Below are 18185 nucleotides of genomic sequence, written 5' to 3' on the forward strand. Positions count from 1 at the left end.
ATCTCCCTTTTTCACAACATAACATATGACTGATTTTGTCTAAGATTTGAAGGGACTCTGGTTAATATGGTTTGTTTTCTTTTTTGTTAATGCTCGTCTATGTCTTGAGTGATAATTTCATAAAGGTGTTAAAAAAAAAGATTTGAAAAGACCCTATTGTCCAAAGTTGAGGAGTCTGGAGGACAAAGATAAGCATCATCATCATCTCTGATGTTTATATGTCTGCTCTTTTGTTTGGACAAGAAACTTTGAACTTACACCATCTGAATAAGCTTACCCAGGTAAAATTGGAGGCATTTGTTCAGACCTTGTGAGAGGGAGTGGAATAAAAAAAGGGAACATCTGGAATGAGTCTTACCTGGCTGATCCACCAAGACAGCTCTTTCTTCACAAAATACTGAGCAAGATTGGGAAAGAGAGGATGGTAGCACTGAATCCAAACTATAGATTCTTTCTCACACAGAGGCTAGCAAAAGCAATCATTACAGCTGCTTAAACATCTTAGGCCGCAGGTGCGCTCCCCCCCCCACCCTCCAAACTTGAATAGTACTATTGCTGAGTTTTAAGGGCAATTCCAGGGAAAATATTAAAAAGGATTCACTGCAATCAAGACTTTTCTTCATATCAGAAGCAATGTATGTCTTAACTTTCAACATAAAGACTTGGTGTTAATGCCTTTAAATACTGAGGTTTTTTGTTGTTTAAAGCATGCACACTTGCAGAGGCCTGTCTAGCTAACCCAGTTTTCTTAACTGCAATCTTGTAAGACCCCATTTCAGACACTAGTTAATGACACACTGCTGGATACTGTACCTCTCTCTCTCAGAGATACAAGCCACAATATGTTTAATTTTTATCTACGGCTTTCACCTCCAACTGTGCCTTTTTCCTCAGTTTCATCTGTGACCAGTCAATATTAAGACTGTTTTTGTATGGCAATAGCTATCCACTTCCAAACTAAACTGCACGACCCCAGAATCAAGTAACACCAGAAATAATTAACTTGTGCTACTTTAGTTCCCCACTTGAACTATACTGCCACTTACTTAACTTCAGTTCATCTATTTTCTTGGTACTCTCTCCATATCACTTACCAACAAGTTTGAGTCGGTCAATTGATTGTTTTTGTTTGACTTGCCTATCCTCCAGAATCTGGCTGAGAGACCTGTCAATCACTCCCACAGAACTCCTCCTCCTGCATTTAGTCCCTGCCCTCCTCTCCCACTAGGAATCCATAGAACAGAAGTTATATAAGGGCCTGATAACAATGGAGCCATCTTTAAAACACAGCAATACTTCTCTTCTGCAGTCATCTCCCCTCTCTGTGAAGTGTGCTCTCTGCAAACAAGAGTGCAGTCTGGTTTGGTGCCTCGCTTCCCTTGGCTCACTCCACTCTCCTACCCTGCCCCCATATCCCACCCACCCCCACACCTACCTTTATTTTTAACCCCTCATCACCTGATCACTACCTACTCCAATCACCTGCCTCTTGACATTATCTCCATCCACGCCGCCTATCTGACTCCCTGCCTGATAAACACACATTAGCAACTGGCCACACCCTCACACCCACCTGTCTACTCCAACCACTCTACTGCTTACAGCCAAGCACCACTACTATACAATATGCTAATCACACTAGCATCTCTCCTACTAGCTCTCACAACTCTAGCCTACATCACATCCACACATACTAACACACCACTGAACAATGCTAAATACCATACAACTCATATTTCCACACTTACAAAAACACACATAAATTTTGCTATTAGCTCTACAATATTCAATGATAGCACAATACTACACATACACTACACATGCCAAGATGCTACACTAGAAAAACATCACTTAGATCCAACATAGAAATAGCTCATAAAATTAAACATACTATTTATTGCAAAGAAACTACTTATCTCAGGAGACATGCACCCAAACCCACGACCATTCAAAACCATACTCTCAAACAGACAGACATCTGACCTACTGATTCTTAACATCAGCACCAGGAATATATCTAACAAGCTCCCTGATCTATATGCATAAGCACCCAAAATGAAGAAATCCTCCCTCCAGGTTTAATATCTTAAGACTAGATAGAGTAGGCAGGAAGGGAGATGGGGTTGTAATTCTCTTTAAAAACACACAACTCACAACCTCCACAAACCCCTCTACCTAAATTTCATAACGCTGAAACCTTAGCCTCAGTCTTATACTTAAACAACAAAAAAAGAATCAACATACTTTGTTGCTACAGCCCTCCAGGAAATAACTCTCCAATAACTGAAGAAATCTTACACTGGGCTAGTGATAACCTTCCACAAGAAACTATCCTACTAGGTGACCTAAATACTGACTGGTCAGACTGTAACTCTAACAACCCCACTAACCTTATTAACCTCTTCGGATTTTCTCAACTCAATCAAGAACCCACTAGAGTAAATAAAAAATCACCCAAACAATCTATTCTTGATTGGACACTGACCAATTGCCCCAAACAAAACTACCATACAGGCTGTCTACCAGATAGTCTTAGTGACCACCTTCCCACATTTCTCCTACTCAAACACACCAACTTACCTGAGCCCAGAGCATACAGACAAATCAGAGGTGACTGCAACCTAAACCCTCAAGAACTTAACACTATTTTAAAACAATATAACTGGGAGCCACTACAAACCCTAGGATTAGACCAGGCAGTCCACTACTTCAATAGTACCTTCACCAATGTTCTCAATAGTGCAGCACCCATCAGGAAGGTAAGCATTAAGATTATCTATGCATCATGGCTAAGCAGGGACACAAGAGCCCTACTAAAGTCCAGAGACAAGACTTGGAAAATCTGGGAGAGAGAGAACACTGCCTAGCCAAACAAAACTACCAACAACTTAGAAATTAGGCCAAGAAACAAACCAAACTTGATGAACAAAACTATTTCCTTGGTGCCCAAAGCAAATACTCAAAAAATCCTCAACAATTTTTGCAAACTATCAACTCCCTACTAAAACCAGACAAAACCACCACTCCCGCTCCTAGCTCCACCGATAATAGCAAGAGCATGGCCTCCCAATTTAATCATCATTTCACCAAATCTATTCTGAGATTATCGTCCCAACTATCCAAAAACAACCAAAAGCATACCCCAACCAAATGTCCAGATAACATTCCTTACTTTGCCCTCTCTCCTGTTCCCACCTCTACAATTAAAAACACTTCTAAAATTGAAACCTACCACCCTTGCCGCTAATACAGTTTACCTGCCAACTTCTTAAAACTAGCCGCCGAATCCTTATTTTATCTTGTCTCTATCCTTATCAACCCACTGAATACAGGAAGCCTATATCCCTCATCTATGGAAAGTTTCATATATCATTCCACTTCATAAAGGTGGCAACTCTTTTGACTTCTTAAATTACCGCCCAATTGCTATACTATCTCCCTTATCTAAGCTACTTGAGAAATGTATTCATTCTCAGGTTATGCAATTCCTGAACACACAAACTTTTTTCCACCACACAACATGGATTCCAGCCATACCATAGTACAACTACTGCACTTCTCTCTTTTACTAATTTGGTCAACCAACACAGAAATGGCAATAACTTTGTAACTGCTATATTTTTAGATCTCTCCAAAGCCTTTGATGTGGTCTCACAATCCTTACTACTACTCTAGCCTCCCTATCCTTTTGGCCCCTCTACTGTGACCTGGTTCAAGAACTATCGGACAGGCAGCAATCCATCCAATGGCAAGACACACCATCTCCCTTACTACCTACTACCACTGGAGTGCCGCACGGCTCAATACTGGGCCCACATCTTTTTTCTGTTTTCACTAACAATCTGCATACCTCCATCCAACATGCCACACTCATCCAGTATGCAGATGATTCAACTGTAATCTGCTCTGCCCCATCTCTTAACCACTCTACAACAACTCACTCAGGAATCCTTTACCTCTGTGGAGAAATGGATTACTGATAGCCAACTCATCCTAAACCCCAACAAGACTAAATTGCTCCTGTTTACCCCCAATAAATCGAAAACTACCTCTCTTTCCTTTACCATCACTTCCAAAAACTGCACTACCATCTCTTCTTCAACCCATACTAAACTCCTTGGTGTAGAAATTGACAAAAACCTCCTCTTTGATGTCCATATTTCCCAAAACATCAAAAAAAGTACACAAAAAAATGGGAACACTATACAGACACAAAAATTTCTTCTCAGATCAGCCACGAATCACCCTAGCCCAAATTCACCTATTGTCCACACTAATGTACGCAGCACCAGTTCTTACCATGACCAGAAAACCTGAGTCATGCTATAATAAAACTGCCAAGTTTACTAACAACTCCTCTTTCAGAACCCACCACTGTCAGGCTCTAAGGGACCTACAATGGCTAGAACTTCCTCAACTACTCAGTTACCACCAACTAATCATTGCCTACAACATCCTGAAACATCCTGATAAAACCCCAGCATTAAGTCAGCTTCTCACTCACTACAAAGCTAATCACCCTCTTTGTTCTGTTGACAAATCACTACTTTGTATCTCAAGGGCCAACAATAATGCTGGGAAACCCCTATTCTCCCACACCATATCTAGAACCTGGAATAGCCTCCCCTCTTCTCTAACTTCTGCATCAATTACCACACTGTTCACAAACTCACTTAAATCACATCTTATGAACACCTGGCTATGTCCATGTATTACATAACATTTCTTTTGCTGCTTCATATACCTTCCTTCCTAGTATACTTACTGTATATATGCTACAGTAGCACAACTCTAATTTCTTTATTTCTAGCATGACATTTCCCGTGGTAACCATGGTACCCACATTTTTTTTTATTACTTCATATATTGCTGATATTCTGTTTGTCTGTTTTACACTTCTGTCTGATTTTTTTTTGTCTGATTAGGTAAATGTGGAGCTTTTCTCCCCGGGCCTCTGCTATAAATGGACCTGGTCCAGTCGGACTATCCTGGTAAACAAATGTAAAATAAAATAAATACAAAAAAAATTAGGATTGTGGATGTCATGAACCTCAGGGCTCTCAATTTCTCTTTCAGAGTTTTTTGTAGAGCTGTGAGTGACAGAAAGTAGGCTGTCATGAACTGGATATTTTTTTTTTTTTTAACAGAGGAAGGAAAGCCATTATGCAGCAAGTGTTTAGTAGAATTCCTAGAAATACCACAGATGAGTTGTAGAGTGGATTTCTTAAACTAGAGTATACTATAGATGGAAAAAAGAGGTTGGCTACAAAGTGCAAGTCTTGTGAATTCCATTGTGGTCTGCACCCACTCTTCATCGTGGTGTTCAAAACCCAAGTGTCAGATGATGTTCTCCAAAGGGAAAGGCAGTAAGGATGTCTCCCGGGAACACAGAGGAGGTATAGCCTTAAGATAATAAAGGAAGATATGAGGGGAAAGTGAGACATTAGAACTTGCCTGAGAATGATCCCTTGGATTCCTTGAAATTAGTCCATCTTTTCTTGTTTTTTTTTTTTTCTTAGAAAACTTCTCTCCTTTCTGCTGAGAATGAATTTGAGATTGTGGAAAAAAAGGGGCCAGACTTGAACTGACAGTTCCTCTGGAACTTAGGAATGGGGGAAAGAAAAAGCAACTGAAAGAAAAACCTTACATAATCTTTCCCACTTCCTCTAGTTTTTCAGCATTTCGACAGCAGAGTGTCCAAATAAGTTACCAGTACCTTGGCCTTAATCATAAAGTAAAGACTGGAGGTGAAGCCAGGAATTCCTTCTCAGGACTGAACCTGTAGCAGTTGTTTTACAGAAGGTAGCAGCAGCATTTCACACACACGATGAAATGACTTGCAGCTTATGTAGCAGGAGTAAGTATAGTCTGTAAAACAGCCTTAGTTTCACAATCATACATGTTTGAAATTAATTTTGCAATGTTATCAGAAATAGCATTTATCTTGTTGTGTGAGTCTAGTAATTAATGGCCCCGAAAGATAAGGGGCAGTAGTGTAAAACCTCATTCCATTTGTATCCTTGCCCCTGCTATCAATGTTATGTGGCAAGGCTTTAGAAGAGGCAGAAGTTTGGAGGCTTTATCTGATTCCACAGAAATTACTACTGGGTCACAGGAAAGAGATCGGTAGAAATATTTATGGGTGTCATACTTTATAAAACCTGCTTCATCATTCATCTTCCCACCCCAGCTAGTTCCTTCATAACCACTAAGCATAACCTTTAACAATGCTAAAGCTCTACCCTTACGCTCTAAGCCATGCAAGGAGGCTACCTGAGGCTTGAAATCTTAGAAACAGTAATCTATTCTCCAGGTCCCCACACAGCATATCCAACTGAGATTTAATTGAAGTATAAATGAAGAAGCTGTACAGAAGTGTAGGGCAAGCTTGTCACAAAGATATGGGAAAAGTTACAATAAACATCCGTAGTAGTTTTCAAGACCCATAAATGAAATACAAGATTAAAACCAAAGCATGGTTGATAAATTTCATTATTCATCATCTTAAAAGGAAAAATCAAGCCATCATTATGGCGTATACAGCACAAAAATACATGCTGAACTATGCAATTTCTGCTTCAGGACCTTTCCCTGATTCTGGGTGACCATCTCCCCCATACCTGCTTTAAGAAAACAAAAATATCAAAAAACAACAGTGCAATGTTGTTTGTAACCTCTCAATTTTCATAAATGGCACTTTCATCTCATACCTCAGTTAGTACAACTGGACACCACTAAAATATTTTCACTCTTGAATATGTTGCATCCCACTTTAATAACATATTCTTAAACATACTATACAAACTAGTCCTACTCAAGAAAAAAAAGCTGGGCAATAAACACAACTTAAGCTAACCATCAAAATTTAAAGAACTCAGAAACAGAACTAAATATCAAATTAAATCCAACAAAAAAACTATTCCACGAACTTCCAAATAATCACCATAGCCCAAATTATTCTGATCTTTGATCAATCAAGTCCTGAACCCTGTCTGCTCAACACAATCCTCACCAACAATCAGTTCAAACTCCACAAACATTGCCAATGCATTTAACTCCAACTTTTAGTTCAGTTTCATGCTTACTCAGTAACAGCCAAAACAATACCTAGAGCACATTCCAATCCCTAAAATCCCCACACTCTCAATCCATCCAATCAGTGTCTACCTCCAATATTAAAAAAAATTTCTGCTGAAGCAAAAACCCCTCCAAAACAGCTGACAACTTACCAGGTGAAAATCTAAAAGTTGCAACTGAGGCCATATCTTACCCTGTCTTTATACCGATTAACCACTATCAATGACTCCTGTGTTCCGCTCCTATGAAAAAAATGTTATATCCTCCCTATCCATAAAGGTGGTCAATCAACTGAGCTCACTAATTGTCTCCCCTCTAAGATACTTCAAAAATGCATTTAGTCCCAATTACTTCACTTTATCAGCCAAAAAAACACTTCTCTCCCCCTCACAACATGGTTTCCAGCCACACCATAATATCCCCATGACTCTACAAAGCTTCTTTAATACAATCGAGACAAACAATGACAAAGGCACCCAGTGGCATCCCTCTTTCTTGATCTCTCTAAAGCATTCAATACCATCTCCCACACTATTCTCCCACAAAAACTCTCTAGCCTGTTACTTGATAAACATCTCCCTCTCCTGTTTTTCAAGCTACTTTGCAGTCACCATCAGGAAGTGAAATGGCTGACTGACATCTCACCATTTTTTCTCATATCGTTTGGAGTCCCACAGGGATCCATATTTGGCTTTATCCCGTTTTGCATCTTTGTTAATGACCTTGCCCTGACAAACAAGAATGCCACCCAAGTAAAGTATGCAGATGATTCGATCATCTGCTCAGCAAAAAAACTGGACTCCCTTTAAGACCTGACTCAGTCTTTCTCCTCGGTAGAAAAAGTACAGTTGTGTACACTTACCATAAATGTAGATGCTCAAATGTATTCACTGTTGCAGTCATCACATTTGGGTTATCTGCTTGCAGTAGCCCTCAGTTGGCCTGATTAACAAAGTCTTGGGTCCTGCATCGGTTGCCGTCTCTTCTACTGTGACATCAGGTAGTCAGGGGTATAAAACATGCAGCCAACGCCATTACATCAGTTTTTCTTGCCCTAGATGTCAGGTGCCCCTTTAATGGGAAGCAATAAAACATATATACATATATATATATATATATATATATATATATATATACACACACACACATAAGGATATATATATACCTCCAATAAAAAAGCAAATACACCAAAAAGCTTTTAAGCACAGTAAAGGAGAGTAGAGGTATAGCCAAAAAAAAGTCAGGGGGCTGGAGGGAGGGTAACCAGGACTGCAACAGTGAATACACTCGATCATCTACATTTATGGTAAGTGTACACAACTGCACTATGTTCTTCGTAATCCACTGTTGCAATCATCACATTTGGGTAGATTCCCAAAGCTAAGGATGGGAGGAGAAATTTAGATAGCATTAGGACCAGATTAGCTATAAGACCCTGCAAGACTGCAATGGCAATGCCACCTCTGGATTTAGAGAAAATTGGCAAATGGTAATGCTTGGTGAAAGTATGTACAGAACTCCAGGTAGCAGCTTCTAGGATGTCCTTGGTAGGGACACCTCTGAGAAAGACTGTAGAGGTAGACGCGGCCCTGGTTGAATGGGGTCTGATCCCCTGTGGGATAGGTTTTCCATGGTGCTTATAGCAGAAATGAATGCAATAGCCTATCCATTTACAAATGGTTTGCTTTGAAATAGCCTTCCCCTCTGCCCCTGCAGCAAATGCCACCAGCAGTTGTTCAGATTTCCTTTGAGGTTTAGTCCTGTCCAAGTAAAATCTAAGTTGTCTGTGCACATCTAAGGAGTGCAGTATCTATTCACCTTTGTTCTGTGGATTAGGAAAGAAGGTTGGCAAATTAATGGACTGATTAAGAGCCACACTGGATACTACCTTGGGCATGAAGGAGGGATTAGTGCTGAGGGACACCCTGTCCGCATGAAAGATGATGAAAGGCTCCACTGCCATAAGGGCCTGTAATTCAGATACCTTTCTTGCTGAATTGATTGCTAAAAGGAAGGCTGCTTTCCAAGAAAGGAATTTTAACTCTGCACTAGCAGCTGGCTGGAAAGGAGGAAGAGTGACTTTCTCCAATACAAAGTTAAGGTCCCAGGCAGGAGTTGGGGCTCTCCAGGGTGGTCTTAAATTTTTGGCCCCTCTGAGGAACTGCTTGAGCAGTGGATGACAGAAGAGGGGAGGTTCTGTGTTATAATGAGCTGAAATGGCTGAGGCGTGAATTTTGATGGAGGAAAAAGAAAGGCCCTTGTGAAGCATCTCAGTTAAGTATTGTAAAATCTGAGGTAAGTTGGGCGCTGCTGTGCTCATCCCTTGAGATTGGTTCCAGGCGCAGAATCTTTTCCATTTTTCAGCATAAGATTTTCTAGTACTAGGCCTCCTTGCCTCTAAAATGATATCCATCACTGGTTTACTGAGGGATGGTAAAAGAGAGATTAGGTAATTAGCCAGGCTGCTAGGTTCAGGGTTTAAAGCTGAGGGTGCAGAATCTGGTTCTCCTGCTGAGACAACAGGGTAGGGGTCTGAGGCAGGTGCCATGGGGCCAACAGTGACACACTGCGCAAGAAGGGGTACCAGTGTTGGTGTGGCCAGTCTGGTGCAATCAAAATCATCCTTGGTTTGTCCTGTTTGATCTTTAGTAGTACTTTGGAGAGGAGAGGCAGAGGAGAAAAGGCAGAGTATCCACTTTCCAAGCTTGTTTGTGGTGAGTCCTTGTGCAAATTGGTCTAATTGGTAGTTCTGGGGGGAGACAAACAGGTTTACATCTGGGCTCCCCCATTTTTGTCAACGTGTTGAAAATCTTTGGTTCCAGTTTCCACTCGTGTGGGTCCATGAGGTTTCTGCTTAGTCAGTCTGCCAGTGTATTTAGTTTTCCTGGCAGTAATTGAGCTTGTTGATGCACTTGGTAGCTCAAGGCTGTGTTCTACAATGCCATGGCTAGTCTGCAGAGGGGGTAAGAATGGGTACCCCCCTGCTTGTTTATGTACCACGTAACAGTGGTGTTGTCTGTCTTTACCATTAATTGTCCTGAAAGAATGTGGTTCTTGAAGGCTGTCAGAGCATTCTGTACAGCTAACATTTCTTTTTGATTGATATGCAGGTGCATTTGATTTGAGTTCCATTTGCCCTGAATGCACTTCCCTGCCCATGGTAAACTGTCTCAATGACTTAACTTTAAAACTTGTATAGTCTGATGCATCTGTTGTTAGGGTTTGGGTGGCAGGGGGTAGAGTAAATGGTAGTCCCTTTTTTTGGTGGCAGGCCTCTGCCCACCAAAGGAACTCTAGGCGTAGGCAAGGTATGATAGGAATCATTGCTTCTAGATCCTGAGAATGTTGACACCATAGGTTTTTCAGACACCACTGTAGTTTCCTCATATGCAGTCTTGTATATGGAATTAGAAGAATGCAGGAGGCCATGAACCCCAAGGCCTGCAGTATTTGCCTTGCAGATAGCAGGGTTTTTGTGGCCACTAGTTTGAAGTAGGTTGTCAAATGAATTTGTTACTCTGGCGTGAGGAAAGCCATCTGGGAAGTTGTATTCAAGCTTGCTCCCAGAAACATAATTTGTTGACAGGGTACCAGGTGTGATTTCTTTTCATTTATGGTGTACCCCAGACAAGTTAGCAACCTTTGTACAAAGGCCAGATGATTCAAAAATATGTCCTGGCTTTCTGCCTGAATTAGACAGTCATCCAGGTATGGGTATATTTGAATATTTCTTTGCCTGCAAAATGCAATGACTGGAGCTAGGCACTTTGTGAATACCCAGGGCGCAGTAGATAAGCCAAAGGGCAGTGCAGAGAACTGTGCATGTAGCCTGCTTTGAAGTATAGGTACCTTCTGCAAGATTCCCTGATTGGGATGTGCAGGTATGCTTCTTTTAAATCTAGTGTTGCCAACCAGACATCTTTGCCTAGCATAGAAAGTAATTGGTGAAGAGTCAGCATCTTGAATTTTGGAATCTCCAAAAAGGTGTTTAGTGTAGACAGGTCCAGGATAGAACTCTATGAATTTTCTTTTCTGGGTACCAGGAAAAGTCTCGAGTAGAAACCTTGTCCCTTTTCCTCTTCTGGTACCAGTTGAATAGGCCCCATGCTTAAGAGAGAAAGTACTTGTTTTTGGGCTTCTGCCCGCTGATATGGGGGTAGGTACGGCCACCCACTTGGTGTTGGCAACATGTGGAAGTGAAATCTGTATCCCTGGGACACTATATTTAAAACCCATTTGTACTGGGTAACGAGTTTCCAGTTTTTTGCATGTAGAGCAATCTTTCCCCCCAAAAGGGCAGTCAGTTGAGAAGTGCTTGGAAGTTTTAAAGTTAAGTCATTGAGACAGTTTACCATAGGGGGGAGTTTTACTACTTCCAGATTTGGAAGTGGGGGCCCCCCCACTGCTTAGTCCTGTCCGTACCCTGGGACTGAAGCCTGGGTGTTCTGCTGGATCTGGGTTTGGACGGAGAAGGCCAGGAAGAGGCAGCAAAGGACCAATTCTTAGAAGGCCAATGCCTACTAAATCTTGGAGGTTGTACTTGTAAGAAATCTTAACAGTTTGCATAAATTTAGCTCATCTTTTTAAGAACTTCTTCTGCCTTATTGCCAAACAGGCGGTCCTGATTTAAGGGAGCATCCAGTAATTTAGTTTTAACATGACATGACAAGGATTGCTCCTTAAGCCAAGCATGCCTTCTAAGCACAGACCCAGTGACAGCAGCCCTGCAAGATGCCTCAAGTGAATCAAAACCACATTGCAAAGTATGTTTTCCAACTTGTTCAGCAGAATGCATTAAATCCTGTAAATCCTTATTTTCAGCACAATCAGGAATCAACATAATTTTCTGTTTAAGCAATCCAATAATATGCTTCTGATACTTTAACATATGAAACTGGCAGTTTAAGGCCCTAATGGCCAAAGTTGCAGAAGTGTATACCTTCTTACCCCATCTATCCAGCGCCCTGGAGTGTCTATCAGAGGGGGTAGGATTTTTGGCAGTAGTAGCTTTAATGTCTTTGGATCCCTGTGAAATGGTGTCAGGATCCGCAATAGGATTTTTGAAAAGGAACTTGAGAGAGTCACGAACCCAGTAATATCTATCAGGTTTTCTGGGAGCAGGAGGTAGAGAGTCAGGGGCCAAGCGAGATTCCGAAAAGGCATCATCAACAATGTCTAGTACAGGAGGGACAGCTAAAGGCCTCTGCTGGGGCAGGAGTAAGAAATCTCTAAGCCTCTTTTTAGAATCAGATAATTCCTGACTTTCTCAATGAAAATTTTCCCTAAGAGTATGCAAGATTTCACCAAAAGAGAAATCCTCCGGAAGGGAAGCAGAGGGAATAGAATCCTCAGCACCAGAATCCTCATAGGTAGATAAGGGTAGATCCTGGTCATCAGAAGAAACAGAAATTTCAGAATCCTGGTCAGAAGTATCATAAGCAAACTCAGTCCTAGGTCTCCTAGAGGGCGAAGGTTGGCTTCCCCTGATTAAAGTAATAAGGTCTTCAGCCATTCTTATCATTTGTATTGTAGCCATAGAGGCCTGACCATGCAGTCTGGGCGTCAGTTTTCTAGGCATGGTTCGAGTTTTAGGCCTTGAAGAAGAAGATGGCATCAATTTAATATGCAAGTCAGTAGGCCTGAATACACCCTCAGAAGCCGGTGCCTGCACAGCGGCTCCAGACCCATCCAAGGTAGAGACACCCGCAGGTTCCACAGTTGAAGCATCTCACGGCATACTGGACTCTGAATGGGTCTCAGTAGAGGCCTGCGAATCTGAAGTAGTGGGTATCAGGGGCTGCAAAAGCGCCTCACTGAGTACCGGTGAACTGGCGACTGGCTTAGGAGAAGCATCGTCGGCAGCTTTGGACCTAGACGGTCTGTCTCTGTCTTTATCTTTGCGTTTTTCCGGAATGTCGGTAGTCGGATGGCTTACTGAAGACATATCTTGACAATTGAACTGAGCACCAAAATATTTAGAAGCGAAAATATACCAACAACAGATAGTTTGTAGTTTAAATAAGGCACAAAACCGACAGCAAGGTACATCATGGTCAGGACCTAGGCAAGGAATACAGTACGAATGAAAATCTTTAAGGTATTTGCTTTGCACAAGAAATGCAATTATTTACTTTTACTGACATTGGTTTAGAGCAAGAAAAAGTTTCCCCAACGGGGTACTTAGCTTTTAGTTGAAGACTTCGGTTCTGAAACTTGAAAATGAAAATTTCAGGAGTCAGCCGACCGGCAATTGCGAACTGCTTCTGCTTTGGGCACCGCACGGCAAGAAAGACTGATGCAAATGGCGTTGGTTGTATGTTTTATACCCCTGACTACCTGATGTCATGGAAGAAGAGACAGCAACCGATGCAGGACCCAAGACTTTGTTAATCAGGCCGACTGAGGGCTGCTGCAAGCAGATAACCCAAATGTGATGACTGCAACAGTGAAACACGAAGAACATCTGTCTGATCTCATTCCAGCTGGTACTCAACCGCCAAGAAATCAAAATTGCTTCTAAACTCCAAAACTCCTTTCAATAAAAAAGTCATCCTTCTCTGTAACCTCCACTAACACCAAAATACAACTTATTTCAATCAACCACCCAGAAAGAATCCCCTCACTGAACAAAATATTCACCCCCTACTCCAACCTTATATCCCTTCGGTCATCAAATAGCCTACTAGTTCAGACCATTAAATCCAATAACTCGGGAGGCGAAGCACTCTATGCTAATTCCATTGGCAAACCCTGGAATGCCCTCCCAAACAACCTAAGGCATATGACCTCTCCTCACCAATTTAAAAAACACCTCAAAGATTTCCTAAAGTCCCAATGGCTATGCCCCTGCTCTAATCCAGACTAATAGCAACCGCCCTATACCCACCATATCCTCTACCCATAATGAAGCCAGGCTTGATCACCTTTTCCAAGCCTGTAACTTTTCTAACTAACATGTTTAACCTGTTTGATTGCTTTATTCTTGTATGTAATAATATCCAATTAATCTTCTTATGTTACTGTTAAACTTCCTCTGACTATATCTTTGTATGAAATAATAATCAAGTGCCCTTCTGATGTTTCTGTTTAAATTCCTCTGTCTCATTTGGAGCTTTTCTCCCAGGGCCTCTACTGAAAATGGACATATATCCAGCTAGACTAGCCCGGTCAACAAATGTAAAATAAAAAAAAATAAATAAATAAAATAAATAAATAAATAAATAAATTATCACCCATACTTAGCCACTACATGTTGATATAGATGAAGCCCTGAAATTCAATATCCACAAAGATCATGTAGTTAATAAAATTCAACATCATCTCGTCACTTTCTACAGAGCCAAACCCTATCTTATACAACTACACCTCTTATTTCTGCAACCCTCTTCCTCCCCACACTTCTCTGTGCTGCACAAATGTTTACCAACATCCAACAAACTTATCTACACAAGCTCAAACAGTGCTACATTAAGGTCACAAAATTTGCAGCTAACCTCCCGCATAAACCACACCCTGTCTAGCACTTAAGACACTTCCAGTGGCTCAAGCTACCATACCAACTCATATGCTAAACTCACTACTGTCCACAAACTACTATATGAATCAAATAACTTGCCACCCATCTGGGACTCTGCACTCTTCTGACAAAGCCTTTCCACTTTATATCCAAACAGCTTGGCTGTCTGCTCCTTATACTCAGTGTCCAAAACTGGGAACTCCACCACCCCAACTGACAATAACCATCAGTAGTCTTTCAAGCCAAAATTAAATACACACCTACTCAACTCATGGTGCTGCAATTGCTCAGCACCTGACAAAACCATTCTGTTCTTCTCTAACTGCTCTCACTGCAAAACTCTTTATCCCCCTCTAAAACAGAGCAACAACATAAAATAACAACCCAGAATATATCTGAATACCGTATCAATAATGTAAATGAACTGCCATTTTAAGACTGTACTGCTGCATATATAATTCTACTGATTTCTAGCTCTCCATGTTTACATATATATACTGTATAGAACTGCCACCTCCCAAGCTAAAGTATGTAGTATCTGGGTTAGATGTCATTGCCAATGTTCAGTTGCCATGGAGCTTTTCTCCCTGGGCCTGTACTGAAAATGTGTCCTATGTGCAGTTGGACAATCCCGATAAGGAAAAGCAATAAATCAATATACATGTCTATTAACATTCCTTACAGCCCTAGGGTCCGCAAATTTCACTATGTAACACCTAGGGATCCTTTCTATATTTTTGGCACCAGAGCCTGAGTAACTTTAAAAGGTGACTTACATTCCACTAGCAGTCTAATAGGACATTTGTACAGGAATATCAAAATGGATGCCTTCACAGCTCTGGTGGCATACAGGCATATAGCCCTGACAGTGGCCCAGTCAACCCAAGAAAGATTAGTGGCTCAGGTACTTGATGGAGCTGGCAGGGAGAGGACGGGCAAGCTCATCATCAGACTGGGTGGTCCAGGGTCATGTAATGCCATAATCCTGCAGAAGGGATGGTGCAGTAAAGAGTGGTCCTGGGGACAGGTGTTCTACCACCATGCTGCTTTGGCAGTAGCCTTCATCATGAGTGCACTGGCATTGGAGAGAGCACTGTGGCCTTGGCAGGTCATGCATCTCCCCCAACCACAGAGACATAATAAATGCACCTTCTTTGCAGGGATGCTGGTGAGGGCATAAACCACCATTGAGGCTGCCTCCCTGATGGCCCACCCTGGCCAACATTCACCCTCATGGAGAAATGAAGGGGTGTGGCTGACAGATGGAGGTTTCTGGTTGTCAGGCACAGTGGGAAAAGATAGAAAAGAAAGACAGTCACACCTTGAGAAAACTCACAAGATTCATTTTACAATGCAAAAGTAATACCCTCAATGCTGAAGGCACTGTTAGCAAAAGACAAAATCTTGAGACCATATCCCCCAAAATCTTTAATTCTATTAGCAAAGAACATTACTAATGCCACAAGAACAGCCTGCATTATTAATCCCAAAATGCCTTATTGTACATAATCTGATATCAAGTCTAACTTGGTATTCTATGATCACTGACATACTTCAGTCTGTGAAAATGAACTGTCCATACATCTGGAACACATAAGTAGGCAAATTCCTGACTCTGCAACTTTTGCCACAGCAATAGCACACTCAAAGTTCCTTGGAGAAGCTGTGGGCAGAGCATCTAACATCTCTTCATTAAAACCAAAGTCACAGAGAGTCCAAAGCTTTTCCAGTGCCTGATCCCAGTAAGGAAGACTGGAAGCTGAAAAGATAAGACAGAAATATCAGGGGCATTACTCAAAACACACTACTGCCTTTATGTCTACCTTACCCAGCACATTAAACTTCTTGTTAAATCACAGTTACAAAATTTTGCAATCTACACTGAACTGAAGAGAATTTTAAGAGTCTGCTCTGGGATGCCTGGCTGCTATCAAACTCCACTCATCTGAGGAGCTTACAGAGGGCATCCATGGCTGGATGTAGGCATTAGCACACCATTTGGTTTCCTAATTTGATAATTTTGTTAAACTGTCAAAGAAACAAAAGCTTAACTCTTATAGGAAAAAAGAATGACCATAACATAATGAAAATTCACACAAAACACCTCTCCATGCTTTTGACATTTAACCACATTGCAAGCTGTACTGAAAATTTACATTGTTAGTACAAAGGACAAAACTAAGTAGTGAAGGTAGAGAAGTGAGCTTCCTAATTCCAATAAGTCAGTCAAGCCCAGCAGAAATGGTTCAGGGGGAGTCACAAGTGGAATAAAGTCTGAAAGTACTGAACAAAATCAGGAGTCCTAGCGATGCTAAGAAAAAGGTGTCCAACCCTTATCTCAATTACACTACCTGAGGGGCATGCATACCTCTCAACTAGCCAGATTTTTACCTCATATTTTTGGTCTTCTCCTCATACAATTTGTGGTTTTCTGGATTTTTGTGCAAATCAGTGATGACTGAATTCACTACACAATGAGAGAAACTTGAGTTTCAGACTTCAAATACTTCAAAAAATGCATGGTAGAACAAGACTCTAGCAACATTCTAAGTTTATAAGAGCAATATTTAAAATGTGTTCCTATTTTTTGTGACTTTGTCTCCCTGTTTTTGGCTTTGTCCAGATTTTTTTGTGCTAAGAGGTTGACAGCTATGCTGAGAAGACATCTGAACATTTTGGTTATGATGAGGGAGGGTCCTCATACTGTAAATCTTCAGACTCAGTTTAGCTTAGAGCTCTAAACAGCTCTGCTAGTACCGGTGGACAGGGCACAGGAAGGTCTACTTAATGCCGACTCTGTTGGACATTAGTGTGGTAAATAATGGGATCTTTGTTCAATTGTTTTGCAATTTTTTTTTCACTAGTTAACCCTCTTTTAAATTTGTGATGTAAAATAGTTTTTCTGCCTAAATGTTTTGAAATTGCTGAAGCATATGTACTATCTATTGGAAGAAGGACTTTACATTCAAAATATGTCATGCAAGTATTTCATGTCCACACAGACGCACATGTACTCTCACTCAGACATACACAGATGCAGAACAGACAGACTCACTCAGACACAGACGCACACAAGTGCAATGTAAATACAGCTGCTTTCTTGAAGGAATACACCACAGATGTCGAAAAATTTCATAAAGTGCAATGCACTAGAACCCCTTCCTCAATTTCTCTCAGTTGTCTCTAATTTTGCTGTGTCCCTCAAAAATGTTTGATTTTCTGGTAAATCACTGAAGATTGTTGTCAAGTCAAATAAGCCAAACATAGTTACATGTTTCACATTCCAAAAAAGCATGTTGATGGAAAACCTCTTGTCCATTTAATTAAGTGAACTGGCATTACAGTTAAAAGTCATTGGCTTTAGATATTTCCCCTAATATATTCTTGCTTTATGCCAGAATTCTTGAGCAGAGAAATGTTCGGTGTCTCAATTGCTCACTCTGTTTTTCTCTCTCTTTCTCTCACAGATGTGCATATGCGCACGCGCAGACACCTTTTTATTTTTGTTTACTTTTTTAAAATTTTATGCTCACAAAACAGCAAAGCTCCATTTAGCAAGTGTAAAAAATGGTGGCCATTTGCGTTTTTTTTT

The 18185-nt window shown here is 41.1% G+C and overlaps 1 protein-coding gene across 10 annotated transcripts in view; it reads right to left on the reverse strand.

Moving 5' to 3' along the window:
* Positions 1–18185, reverse strand: part of PKP4 (plakophilin 4) — a 3210231-nt gene that overhangs the window by 218175 nt on the left and 2973871 nt on the right. The window lies entirely within an intron of this gene.

Source organism: Protopterus annectens, chromosome 6.part0 (genome assembly GCF_019279795.1).
Source record: "Protopterus annectens isolate FY-2018-M chromosome 6.part0, PAN1.0, whole genome shotgun sequence".
NCBI lineage: Eukaryota > Metazoa > Chordata > Ceratodontiformes > Protopteridae > Protopterus > Protopterus annectens.